This window comes from Ovis aries, chromosome 14 (genome assembly GCF_016772045.2).
Source record: "Ovis aries strain OAR_USU_Benz2616 breed Rambouillet chromosome 14, ARS-UI_Ramb_v3.0, whole genome shotgun sequence".
Classification (NCBI taxonomy): domain Eukaryota; kingdom Metazoa; phylum Chordata; class Mammalia; order Artiodactyla; family Bovidae; genus Ovis; species Ovis aries.
Window position 1 is genome coordinate 2,092,988 of NC_056067.1, and position 14,089 is coordinate 2,107,076.

The 14,089-nt window shown below is 53.5% G+C and overlaps 1 long non-coding RNA gene across 1 annotated transcript in view; it reads left to right on the top strand.

Moving 5' to 3' along the window:
* Positions 1-2: 2 nt before the first annotated feature.
* Positions 3-14,089, top strand: part of LOC114117845 (uncharacterized) — a 28,403-nt gene continuing 14,316 nt past the window's right edge. The window contains exon 1 of the long non-coding RNA XR_006055894.2: positions 3-9,599. This is a non-coding gene — a long non-coding RNA (uncharacterized LOC114117845). The remainder of the gene's footprint in view (positions 9,600-14,089) is intronic.

A 14,089-nucleotide genomic window follows, 5' to 3' on the forward strand; every position in this document is an offset into this window, starting at 1 on the left:
GGCCGCCCCAGCCCGCGCCGCGCATGCGCCGCCCGCGCCGCCCCTCCCCCTCGGGGCTCCCCCGCCCGCGGCCGCGTTAAAGGAGAGGACCCCGCACCCGGGGTTTTTCTGTCGGCCCACCGCGGCGCCGGGGCTGGGTCTCCGCCCTTTACCCATCCGTCAGGGACCACCTCGAGGCGCACCATCTCTTGGCTGCCTGCCGGCTCTGGAAGCCTGAACGCCCACCCCACCCCCAACTCCACTTTGCCTAGCCCAGGGTGCTGGGCGCCTGCCCGGTTCTCTGGCCAGGCTCCCAGCCCCGGTGTCGGGACGACTGCAAGTCAGCCGATCGGGGCTCCTAGAAACCCTTCCCGCTCTCCTCGCTGAAGGCCTTGGGACCCCTCCTCACCCCTACTCTGTACACCCCCAGGCAGCGAGGTCCGACGTTCCTCGCTGGCGCTGCGCCCCCCTGACTGCCCTTCCCCAGGGATGCGGAGCGCCCGACCCCCCCCGGAAACAGCCTGGCTGATCCAGGTCACCGAACAGAGCTGGCCTGGCTTCTGGGGAGGATCCTGCCTCCTGCTTATCCCCGCTAACGGGCCGGCCCTGCCCCGGAGCCCGGGCTTCAGACACCGAAGACAGACGTTCCAGGGCCTGAGCCTTCCTTTCTCTGGGTTAACCCCCCAGTTTCTTCAGCTGTTGCACAGCTGCCCTGGTGCCCAAGTCTGGGCACATACCTGAGCATCTTAGCTGTTCCCTACCCGCTGCCAGGTAGGCCTTGCTGTCCCCACGGTTACTTCTAACAGACTGAGGCTCTGAGCCCCCTCAGCTACCAGAAGGCAGCACCGGGGGTCTGAGCACTCTTCTGCTTCCCACCACATACAAATCGCTCCCGCTCCCTGGGGGCCCTTCTCGGACTAGAGGCGGCAGGCAGGGCCATAGCTAGCAGAGGGGGGTCTGGGGTGACAGCTGTCACCCCCTCAAAGGGCCTTCTGTGTGTGTCTGGCAGGAGGTCCTGCCCGCGCCCACCCGCCGGCATCCAGCTGGCCCGGGGCTCCTGAGCTAGAAGCCGCAGCTCAGCGCGGTGCCCTGCGCTGTCTCAGAGGTTCCCCCCACGCAACCCCGACACTGCCCCAGCCGCGCCTTCTTGCTGGAGCCTGGCTCCACCCCTTCTTTCTTTCCCAGTCTGTCTGAATTCGTATCGCCCACTGTTCCTGTGTCCTCTCCCGGCCTGGGTACCCGGAAATGGAAACCCAGCAGAGGGGTGCGGCTGGGCCACAATCTCCAAAAACATCCTTGCCTCCGACCGACCCCCTGTGACTACTTTCCCGGAAAGGCCATCACAGGCTCATCCCTTAGTGCCGGAAGAGAGAACACGGCCCAGACCCTCCCTCACTCCGAGGCAGGGACCCAGGGCCTCCCACTGATGGGAGCAGCCCCAGGCGCCCCATCAGTGCACTGAACAGCCAGCAGGACCAGGCATCTGTGAGAAAACAGCGGCTGCTCCCCGCTCGCCACCGCCCAGCAACCGCCCACTGCTCAACACCCCCTCACTACCCAGCCGGCAAGGATCCCCGGATGACTCCCTCGGTGCTGCAGAGAACAGGCTCTGGGCACCTCACAACTAGCAGTTTACACCGCGCTATCTGAGCAGCCACCAGCACCCTGGGAGTGTCCTCAAGGGTTACCAGGGACCCAGGGAGACAGGGATTCCGGTTGCTCTTGGCACTCATGTGGAAGGGAGTTTGGACACGGCCAGAGTGTCTTCTCAGGTGATTCAGGCGGTAAAGAATCCCCCTGCCAATACAGGAGACACAGGTTCGATCCCTGGATGAAGGAGATTCCCTGGAGGAGGAAATGGCCGCCCACTCCTGTATTCTTGCTGGGAAAAGACAGAACAGACTGATGGGCTACAGTCCATGGAGTCGCAAAGGAATTGGACACAACTTAGCAAATGAACGCACACTCAGACACAGATAAGTCTGGGCAGAGACAAGCTTCAAGCCCAGTTCTCTAGACACTCAAACCGAGCCTCTGTGCCCCAGGCTTTGCCAGAGGATCTCCAGCCTAGGAGAGTGTAGTGAGGCTTTGGAGGCACCAGCAGGCACCGTGTAATGATCCTACACTGGTCACCACTGATGAACCAGCGATGAGACATACATCCTTACTAACTGAAGTCCACACTGTATTCAGATTTCCTTCCTTCTCCCTTCTGTCCTTTTCCTGTTCCAGGATGCCACCAGGAATCCCACATCATATGTAGTCAGCACGTCTCCTTAGGCTCCTCTGGACTGGGACCGTTTTTCAGACTTTCCTTATTTTTGATGGCCTTGACAGATATGAAGAGTACTGGTCACGGATTTTATACAGTGTCACTCAACTGGGATTTGTCTGATGTCTTTCTCACAGTTAGGTTGGAGTTGCGAGTTTTTAGGAGGAGGGTAAAATGACTTCCAGTGTACTTGCATGGGCGATCTCATGAACAGAGGAGCCTGGTGGGTTACGGTCCATGGAATCACAAAAGAATCGGACACAAAAGAGTGTGTTTGTAAAATGACATTCTCAATACATCATTTCAAGGATACATTATATTAATAGGGTTTACTCTTGCCAATGTGATGTTGACCTTGAACTCCTGACTGAGACAGTGTTTGTCAGGTTACTCTGCTAAAAAGTGACTCTTTTTTCTTTAGTTTTCAACAATGTACCCTTTGAAAAGAAGTGAGGAGTTATGTTCCACCTCTTTGATGATAGAGTATCTACATCAATTATTTGTATTTCTTCTGTATGGGAAATTGTGCCCATTATTTATTTATTTTTTCAATCGTTTATATCAGTATGAATTTATGAATATTTATTTTACGTTTTGGAGTAGAATCCAATAATACTTTATTTTCTTCTTCAAATTGTTCCCGCTTTGGCTGGGTTCAGTTCTTTCAGTGAATCAGATTTTTCAAGTGAATCTAGAAATCCAGATTGTTTTATAAAATCTCTAGGTTTTGAAACATTGACTGTGTAAGCCAATGCTTCTTCCTGCCAACTCTGGCAGCTCTAAGTCCTGGAGTAGGATTATCTGCTTTGAACCCTGGTCCTCTGCTTGTAGGCTTCCCAGGTGGCTCAGTGGTAAAGAATTTGTCTGCAGCGCAGGAGATGCGGGTTGGATCCCTGGGTCAGGAAAATCTCCGACAGAAGGAAATGGCAACCCACTGCAGTATACTTGCATGGGAAATCCCACGAACAGAGGAGCCTGACAGGCTACAGTCCAGGGGGTCACAAAAGAATCAGACACAAAAGAGTTTGTTTGGGGGAGACCTAGAAAGACACTTCAGGGTTGGAGGTAGCTGGCAGGACCTGGTGCGCCCCAGGGTTGATAAGAAGGAGCATCACCCCAAGCATAGTTTTCAACATGAGAGTTGAGCTCCGCTACTCTGTAGTAATACCATATCGACCTGGAGAATCCAGTGCCAGTTGTCCTCTTACTCATGCTAAGGTTTGAATGACTACTTCTCTTCAGGAAGGCAAGTCAGATTGGAACACAAAAGAGGTTCAGTTGAGTGGAGTGGATGGGGGGCCTCACTAGCCTGCCAGGCTAGACCTTGGGGTTTGGTCCTGGCACCACCTCACACTTGCCATGTGACCTTAAGTCCAGTTTCCAACAAGGGTAATTTCATAGTCTGGTCAAGGATGGGCCCCTGGGGTAGGGTTCCTCCTTGTCTGTCCTCATGCACAGAACCTTGGGTATGCTCTGCTGGAGGGCCTCTGGTTAGGGGAAAGAGTGCGGTTCAGGTCATCAGGCTGCTGGGCCCAGAGGGAGATCCTCATCCCTGAGACAATGAAGTTTTAGGACCTGGTGGCAAGAGGAAGATGCATTAGTTTCTCATTGCTGCCGTAACAAATTACCCCAAACTTGGTGGCTAAAACAACATGAATTTATTACCCTCCAGTTCTTGAAGTCAGAAGTCCAAAATGGGTTGAGAGGGCTGCATTCCTTCTGGGGGCTCTAGGGAGAACCGCTTTGCTTGCCTTTTCCCTTGCTTGAGGCCACCTGCCTTCCTTGGCCTGTGGCCCCGCGTCACTCAGACTCGGCTTCCATCATCACATCTCCTTCTCTCACTCTGGCCCTTCTGACCTCCTCTTGTAAGAAGCTTGAGATTACACTGGGCCCACTCAGAGAATCCAGGAAGCTCTCCCCATTTCAAGATTGTTAATTTAATCACACCTGGCAAAGCACATTTTGTCTTATAAGGTAACTCAGTCATAGACTGGGGATTCAGATGTGTATGGGTTCGGGGAGACCCTGGTACCCTGAAGCTGCTCCCCCACTGGGTACTACAGCCTAAACTTCCACCGTGGCTACCCGCTTGGCCAGCCCAGGAACCCTCTCAGTCAGTTCAAGAGATCTCTCTGGCTGTTCGTGGGAACAGCTATAAGTCATGTATGGCTCCAGTGTACAGTCTGGCAAAAACTTCTAACAGGCAGGGAACTTTTGACCCAGAAATTCCATAAATTTATCCTAAAAAATGCACGCAAAAAAATGCACTCTCAAGTAGCCAGAGATTTACGTGCAAGGATGTAACTTGCAGCTTTCCTTATGGGAACGACTCACAAGTTCAAGAAGACACCAGTGAAACAATTCATGGAGCATTCCCAGGATAGAACTCAGTTCTGGGCACCACCACAAATGACATAGAATGGCATGGAGATGTGTTTATAATATACCGTAAACTAAGGAAAAAGAGGCTTCAAATAATAGGTACAGGTGGATCCTGTTTTCATAAAAATTCACATATTTTTATTTATGTCGTATATTTGCATTGGGCAAAGTGTGGAAGGGTAGATAACCAAAATACAATTATGGCTATCTTGGGGTAGGGATCGGATTTTTTTCACCAGCATGTCATTTTTAGGGACGGCCTATTCAGTGTTGATACTCTACAGATTAATAAATAGAGCTTTTCCTTTCTTTATGGATTAAAATTTCACAGGAGACTAGATTTTTCAGTTGCTTTTTGGAGGAGACGAGGGGGTTTTGGTGTAACTAAAATTGTTTCCTCCATCTTCTGATGTTTCTTGAGTGAATATTCATTATTTGTACAATTTTTCTCACAGTAAACACTTTAAAATTGTGGTAAAACATACATAGTGTTAAATTTACCATTTTACCTATTTTAAGTGTACAATTCAGTGGCAGGAAGTATTCAATCACAGTGCCCTCTAACCATTGCCACTATCCATTTCCAGAACTTTCCCCATCTTCCTGGGTAGAAACTCTGTGCCCGTTGAACAATAACCTCCTCTCCCTCTCCTAGCCCCTGGCAACCACCATCCCCTCTGTCTTTATGTATTTGCCTATTCTAGTACCTCAGATAAGTGCAATCATACAATATTAATCCTATTGTGTCTGGCTTATTGCAGTTAGCAAGATGTTAGTTGCCAAGGTCTAGGAAACACAGGTTCCCAGGCAGCCTCGTCACCTCCAAGCAGGCAGCAGACAGAGGGGAAGGGAGCTGCCGGAGGCGCCCAGCAGCGGGCAGCGGAGCTGGGCAGACCCGCGGGCCCCGACCCCTGCTCCTGGGCCCCTGCCGCTGGCCTCCTCTCTTCTAGGGTGTTCGTAAACACCCAGGGACCAGAGCCCTTCCAGGAGCAGGCCTGCGTTCTCAGTGACTGTGACAAGTGGAATTTCACTCTCCACTGCAGGCAACCCCCAGGGCACTGTGTTTCTGAATCCAGGGATGAAGCCTCCCAGCTGATGAGTACACATTCTCTAAATTATTAAACAGTGGCTGCCACGCCCGGGTCACCAGTGCGAGTCCCCAGAGCAGCAGCTCTGTTCTCAGCAAAGCAGGCCCGCCAGGCCCCCACTGCCATCGCTGCTGTGCTGTCTGGAGGCCAAGGGTTGGCGTTGGGAAGCTGGGAGTGCCTCCCCGCTCATCCCAGAGCGAGGCTCACTCTCATGGAAACGGAAGGAACTCACTGCAGGGAGGGAGGCCTGTTCTGTGAACCGGCCCCTTTGGCCTCCAGTGGCAGGGCGGGGCGGCCACCTCTGGGCAGCAGGCTGGCCGTGAACTTTGGCATGGCATGTACACTCTCTGAGCACGGTTCCACCCCGTCTGTCAAACTGGGCTCAGTCAAGCAGCCCGGCAGCCACAGCTCTGGGAGCCCCCCTACTTTATTCTGAGACCACCCCTGCCTCCCTCCCAGAGTCCCGCAGGGCCGCGGCGCCCTGATTCAGAAGTCCTGGACGGACCGGGCTGTCAGGATGGGCTAGAAGAGCCAGTGGGGCTCCTGGTTAAAGCACCACAGGCTGCCTTGCTGGGCTCCCCGCTTTCTGCTTCTCAACTCCCCTGAGGCGGGCACTGCTGCCTGGAGGCCCAAAACCTTCCCTGTGCAGGGAAGAGCCCTGGGGAGAGGAAGCACTTCAGAAGGCACACAGAGCTGCAGCTAGGACCTCCGTCTTCTGGGAGGAGACCCACGGCAGTCTCCCGATCAGAGGTGTGAGGGTAAGGCAGCTCCCTCTGGGGCAGCCGCAGGCTTGCTTTGTTCTTCTGTGGCCTCTGGGCCTGTCGGTTTGTTGAACAATGAAAAGTAGGTAATAATGCAGGCTGTGGTTAAGGGTACAGCCACCCTGGGCCAGCCAGCAGCCTGGGGCGGACACTAACTGCCACGAGCTCCAGTAAGATGACAGGGCAGCTGCCCCAGGGACTTTGAACTTCCTGGGGGTGCTGTTCCTGCCTCGTGTCTCAAGCTCTGAAGAAGGATGTCACTCTCTGCCTTAAATGATATCCTCACAGATAGTCCCTTGACACATCTCCAAGGAAGGAGTCTTTCCAGCCGAGGCCTACGGTGACCCAAGCTCAGCCCATCCCAGGAGGCCCAGCTCTTGCGGTAGCTGCCAGCAGGGCCAGCTCTGGCTCTCACACAGTGCTGGCTCCCCCTTGTCTCAGGATGCAGAGTGGAGCCGACGCCCCAGGCCCAGTCTGTCTGTGTTGCTTCGTAAGTGTCAACCCCCACTGTACAGACAGCCCAAGTGAGACTGCATGAAGCAGCCCGAACTACAAGAGAGTGGAAGCCAGAACTGATGTTTGGGGTCTGAACCCCAAGTTGGGAAGCCGCGAGTAACCTGACTGCCCGTCAGGATGGGCGTGGCGCCCTGGAGGACAGACGGGGTGGAACCGTGCTCAGAGAGTGTACACAAAGGGCCTGACACGAGAAAGGGACGGGCAGGCCACAGAGGAGAGGAAGAGGGGCCTGAGTTAGGGGAGAGAAAGACTGAGGGCCTATGAGGCGGAGGCCGCGTGGTTGTGAATGATAACTTAAGGCGAATGTGAACCTGCTCACCAAAACTCAGAACCCCCGGGGAAGTGTGAGAGAAGTGAAGTGAGGCTCTGCCTCTTAATCACACGAAGCTCCCTGAGCAGGGAGAGGATGAATGCGTGCAGCGCTCAGTTGCTCAGTCACAACCGACCCTGCAACCCCATGGACCGCAGCCCGCCAGGCTCCTCTGCCAGGGGGATTCTCCAGGCCAGAATACTGGAGAGGGTTGTCAGGCCCTCCTCCAGAGGATCTTCCCAACCCAGGGATCGAACCCATGTCTCCCGCATTGCAGGCGGATTCTTTACCATCCGAGCCACCAGGGAAGCCCAAGAATACTGGAGTGGGTAGCTGTTCCCTTCTCCAGGGGGATCTTCCCAATCCAAGAATCGAACCGGGGTCTCCTGCATTGCAGGCAGATTCTTTACCAGCTGAGCTACCAGGGAGGTCCTGATAAATGAACTCAGAAAATGTTTAGAGTGACTCACAGATGAATATGCCACAAAACTAGGTTTAGATAAATGCAGGGTCATTGGGGGCATATTCCTGTTGCATTAGGGCTCTGCAGATGGCAGAAACAGTAGGATACAGACAGGCTGAAGAGCACCATGGAGACCTGAGGGAGCTGGCGGGGCGCGTCCTAGTCCAAGCCCGCAGGCACCCATGCCAGGGGCGCCGATGGACAGGGGAGAAGGGTGTCTGAGCTCAGGGCGAGACCGGCTGGGGGGCTGAGACCAGACTTGCCCTTCCTTCGCCTGGGCTCTCCTCCGGCCCTCAGTGGGTTGGAGGAGGCCGTCGACACTGGTGACTCTCAACTTCTTGCCAGCCTACCCATTTAAATGCTTCTCATTTCTAGAAAACCCCCTCAGACATGTTTTCCCAGCTACCGGGGCATCCTTTAGCCTGGTCAAGTCGGCACAAAAAAATAACCATCACAGCCGCCCAGTCCAAATGCTTCTGCCAGAGACAGAGCCCTGGCTGGAACTTCAGAAGGTGCTAGTACTCAGGGACCATTGAGGCCAGTCTTCCCTGGGCCATCCTCCTTTTGGTTATGGACACATCTTGCCCAAAGCACTGGCTCAGAAACTCACTGTGCTCACAAACAGGCAGAAAGGGCTTCCTTGCTGAATCTTGTCTTCTCAGAGAGTCTACATAGGAAGAGAGGGGCACAACCGCCCTGCTGGAGAGAGGGAGACCCTTCGGGGAGGTAACTGGGCATCATATTTCAAGGCCTTGAAGAAACCTGCACCTTCCTGGTCACGACAACTCCACCTGTAGCAGTGATCTGGAAATGGTCAGGGATGCAGGTCCAGATCCAGGACTATGCAGTTCACCACAGCATCATGTATAATAACAAAGGCGGGCAACCTCAGTGGCCAGCGAAGACTGAGGAAATACATGCAAGCATACAATGTATTGCTTCAAACATACAAAGAATGTTTGAAGAGCGGGGATGTACATTTTTCATGGCTCATGGCTCACGGTATATATCACAGGTTAAAACAAGAATACAGAACTGCACGTACTAGGTGGTTGAACAGAGTTCCATGCTGATGGAAACATTCAATACATGCACTGTCCAATATTGTAGCCCCCGATCACGTGACCGGTAAGCACTTGAAATCTTTGGCTAGTGGGACTGAAGAACTGAACGGTGAATTCTAATGAATTTAAAGTTTCGATGGAAACCGCCACATGTGGTTAATAGCTTCTGTAGTGAGCTTCACAGGTAGAGTATGATTCCAACTGTGTTAAGAAAAGGGATGCAAAAACAAAGGGAAATGGACTGAAAAGCATCCCCAAATGTACACAGCAGTTTTCTCTGGGGATGCAGTGCTTCCAGATTCTCCAGCGACGACTAGTTGGCTTTGACAGTCGGGAGAGAAAACAGGTCCCTCAGGAGGGAGGAGAGGACAAGCCGGGGGCAGGCAGAGCTCCGCAGGCAGGAGGGCCGGGCGCTGGCCAGGCAGCTGGGGAGGTGGGCCGCCTGCCTCCCGCGGGATTGGCTACAGGCGCGCTGTGCCTCTGTGCCTTGGGTCTCCTCCAAGCTGACGGGCACCCTCGCTGGCACACGAGATGCGCGGCTTAGCTGGGGTGAGCATGTGCGCGCGTGCACGTGGGTCCTGCCCTCTGCTGCCAACCTGGCAGCCCCGTGCTGCCTCTGCAGCTGTTTGCTGAAATCTGGGTGGGTTCTGTTGCTTGAATGTTCACTTATTTTCCAGGCTTTCCTTCAGTTACTTCTCCAGTTACCCGTAACTTTAAGGAGCTTCCCTCCCTGGACTTCTGAAAGCAGGAGAAAGTTACTGCAGGTGGGTCTCAGCCAAACAGCAGGGAGGAAGCCTGGGCTGGCTCATTATGGTTTGCTGGTGTGTCAGCAATTTAGGAGCTTGAATTGTTTGAAGTGGCAAGAATAAAGGAAGATGGAATTTTCCTAAAGACATAGCCGGAGGCTTACAGATTTTTCTCTAGGTAGAGAGGCCATAAGCAAGGTTCTCAAACTTCAGAGCACATAGGAATCACAAGGCTGCCTGTGACATGCAGACTCCTAGTGTTAAATGCAGAAACGGGGGCAGAGGAGGCCAAGCCACGTGCCTGAGGGCATCAGCGGGTCAGCAGAGCTGGGGTGAGGGTGTCTGGACTCTCCCGTGAGGCTGCCTTTGACTGTCGCGCTGTGCCTATCTCCTGCGGCAGATGTTCGGCATGAAAGGAAGAGTGAGACAAACATGGGGTCCAGCTCATTCTCTAACGCCAACTAGAAGTCCAACAACTCATTTCTGTCCTGTCACTAACCACCCAGAGTTAGCGTAGACCCCACTGGTTACTGGCTCAGTCACGCAAGACTGAGCCCACTGCAGACCCCAGCTGCACACGAGGAGCCTGTGACACCTGCACTGGGTGTGATAGTTTGCTAGAACAGCTCAGAGACTCAGGAAGGTGCTCTCTTTACAAGCAGTTTATAAAAACGGTCCAGAGGGGTCCGAGGCAGAGCGCCATTCTCCTGGCACATGGATGTGGTCAGCTACTTGGAAGCTCCCCACACTTCGCTGTTTATGGGGCTTCACTTAGGTTCCATTGTGTTGGCATGATTGATTAAGTCATTAGCCATCGGTGGCTGACTGACACCTGGCCTCCTTCTCCTCCCCAGAGATCGGGGGTTGCGGCGGGGAGGGGAGGGGCTGGAAGTTCTAACCCTCTAGTCACAGGGGTGGTTTTCCTGGTGACCAGATCCCATCCTGAAGCTACTTCGGTTTCCCCAGGCGTCATCTCATTATCACACAGACCGTAAATTGCAAGTGTTTTAGGGGCTTTGTGCCAGGAACTGCACCAAAATGAAAGATATATTTATTTCCTATCATACCATAGGGTATTTACAATTTTCTGGAAAACACACCTGTATTTCTACCACCAGTTGTCTACAGCGGTCTCAAGGGCACACACAGGTCGCACCACACACTCTTGGTGCAGGAGGGCTGGGTGTGTGTGTGACTGGGGGACCCAACTTCAAATTCAAAGGTCCTGTAACGGAGCTCAATGGCAGAGCTGTAACCAGACTGCGAGGTCCAGTTAGAGACAACAGCAGGGATGAGGCAACCTTATGGGATGCCTGGGATGCAGAGGGTCCACCTGGCCACAGACACAACCTCAGACACCCAGAGAGCTCCCGGACTTAAACACGTCTTCCATTTGTCAGTCAGGGTGCCTCAGATGTGGGCAGGCTTAGGTTACTAATGTAAAGGCATTAACTGGAAGAAGTAAGGCATTAAATCATTAGCAGAGATTAGTGGGGCTGGGCGGAGGGTGGCTCCCTCCCTCCCTGCCGAGGCCCAGCAACACGCCTCTGCACCCAGAGGAGCTGAGAGCAGCCTCGGGTCACAGCTGTGGCCCTGGGGCAGCTCAGGGTGCTGGGCAGAATCTGAAGACAGGCAGCTCCGTGACTTCCACTAGAACACCCAGACACTGACTATAATTCATTTTGGAGCCTTTAAATTCAAGCTCATTTACACAGGTCAGAAACCATGTGTCTGTATCTGACAAGCCGCGGCCTGCCGCAGCATCCTTCTGACATCGCGTGCGCCTGCGCGGTCTTGCGGGCGAGGAAGGCGGCCTCAGCAGGACTGGCACTGTCGGTTGCGCTGGGGTGGGGCACGCGGCCTGGCTCCAACCCCTCGGCTTCCCCAGCCTCCCGACCTGCTTTCAGAGACGGGAGCTGAGGTGGAGCTACATACGCGAATCACTCTTCTGGGGAATGTTCTGGGGAAAGCCGTGCAGGGATCGTTCTGGAACGCCTGCTAGCCCAGAACAGGAGACAGACAGAGCTCCCTGACACCCAGCAAGTTCATCCCCACGGCAACGCTCCATCACCGGACTGCCCACGCCTTGGCACTCTCTCCCCCTAAAGAGACTGACAGAGGTGATGCAAATTTAAACGTGGGCTTGCCTTTCTCTAAAAAAATTTTATCTTGGGACTTCCCTGCTAGTCCAGTGGCTAATCCCAATGCAGGGGTCCTGGATTCAATCCCCGATCAGGGAGCCAGATTCCACAAGCTGCAACTGAGACCTGGCGTAGCCAAATAGATAATAAAAACATTTTATCTTGAAATAGTATGGATAAATAGACAGGTGTAGTAAATAATGTTAAGAAATATCTGTGTCCTCACTTCCCAATTTAAGATATAAAACCACATCATTAAACAAAGCTCCTTCGCTCTCTTTGACTGTATAACCTTCCCGGTCCCACGAGAGGTAACCACTATGCTGAAATCAGTGTCATCACCCATTCGTGTACATATATTTATATGTGTATATATAATTACATAGCATATATACAGAGAGTCAATATACAATCTTTCTCATGTTTAAAAACTTTATTGAGGCGAAATCCACACGACATGAAGCTAACCATTGTAGAGTGTACAGCCCAGGGCACCCAGTGCCGGGTAACCCTCACCTGCGCTTGCATGCCCGTGAACCTGTGTGGCTGGGGCCGTGTGTTAGGCATTTTGCCCACCTGCGCTTGCATGCCCGTGAACCTGTGTGGCTGGGGCTGTGTTAGGCATTTTGCCCATCTGTGCTTGCATGCCCGTGAACCTGTGTGGCTGGGGCCGGGTGTAGGCATTTTGTGCAACAGAGCTGCTTGCGAGGTTCATCCTGTGACGCGTGTAGCCCTGGCCCCTTCATTTCACCACTCTACTGCATTCTCCTGCGTGGCTGTTTCACAACTGACCCTTTCTCCTGACGGCCAGAGGATGGTTTCGAGGTTTTCCCTGTCACCAATAAGCCTGCCTCCCTGTGCACACACTGGCGCTTCTCCAGGATGTCAAGCCAGGAGCAGAGCTGCTGTGCCATGGGCCGAATGCAGCTCCAGATTTGAGGCATCGCCAAAGTGCTCTTCAAGGTGGTGCTAATTTATACTCACAGAAGCTTGGCAGTCTTGGGGAGCTGGGAGCCAAGTGTGCAATTTAATTAGAGTAACTTAACACTTGGATAGTGTATTTCATTTAATAAAACGCTGTGAGGTAGGCAGAGCAGGATTATTAAGCATTCTCAGAAAACTTTTTGAAGACGAGGAAATCTAAGACGCAGAGGGCGGGCCTCACCCAGGATCACAGGAGCCAAACCCGCCGTCTGTGAGCTCCTCCTGCTACGCTAGTTCTCCCCTTCCTTCCCCAACACAGCCACCTTGTCCCTTACTTGAGCAGAGGTCCAGCTCCCTATCAGCCTTCCGAAGGCACCGTAATGAAAGCTCACAGGCTGACCCTGGAGAGGAGCCCTGGGAAGGGGGGTCTCTGTGGATTGGGCCATTCCAGGCTGCAGGGAACCAGGGCGCAACCTTCTGGACTTCTACAGCCCACTCTCCTCCTTGTGGTCAACTTGCCTACACACACAGACTGCATCTGGGAGTAGCACTGTTGGATCTAAGTTGCCTTGAGACGGCATAAAAAAACAAAAAGGCTGCAGGAAAAAAAAACACTTGGAGGCAAAGACTTTTCCTGGCAAAGCAGGAGCCCCGGGCACACTGGTACCCCCAGGGAAGGAGGCGCAGTGGGACGGCATTTAAGATACCGCGACTGTACCTCCGAGTACAGTCACCTGGGCACCTGCCCCTACTGCCCCCGCTCGCTGAAACCAGGCAGCATCCTGAAGAGGAGAGGGCGACCCAGCCTGCACCGTGGGGCACGCTCTCCCCTGGAGAGGTTCTGATGCTGCCCCAGGGCACCGAGGACTGGAAGCTGAAGCCCGTGTGCCCACGCCTTTGGTGTACTTCTGGCACCAGAGTGTGCCAGCTGTCACTGTTCTCAAGTGTAAGTGTCCTTCATTTTTGGCTCTTCTGTCCCCTCGAACTCCAATCTTTCCTTTCCGACGTGAATCCTCCAATCGGGAGCTGGATTCGGCAGGTGAGAAGAGACTGTTTCATCTTGCCTGCCTTCTGCCCTCCAAGCCCACCGCACGGATGTAATCACTGTCAGTTTCACAGTCTGACCTCAGGTGAGTTTACTCTCCTGGTCAGGAAAAACGGGAGAAAGCACCAGGCACATGGGGACAGTCCGTCATGTGTTGATGAAACTGAGAGCTTCTGAATGTTTCCCTTGGAGTTCACCATCTTACACCAATTCCTATTGTTCACTTGGTTTTTGGTAATGAAAAAAAAAAAATCATGGGCTCCTACCCGACATGCCTCAGCAATTTCCGTTAAATGCCAGAAGAAAACTGCGCCTGAGATCCACTCCACACACACCTCCTCTGTCCTGCTGAGGCCAAGAGGCGGCCCGGCACCTGAGACCCCGTCCCCTGGCCTGCC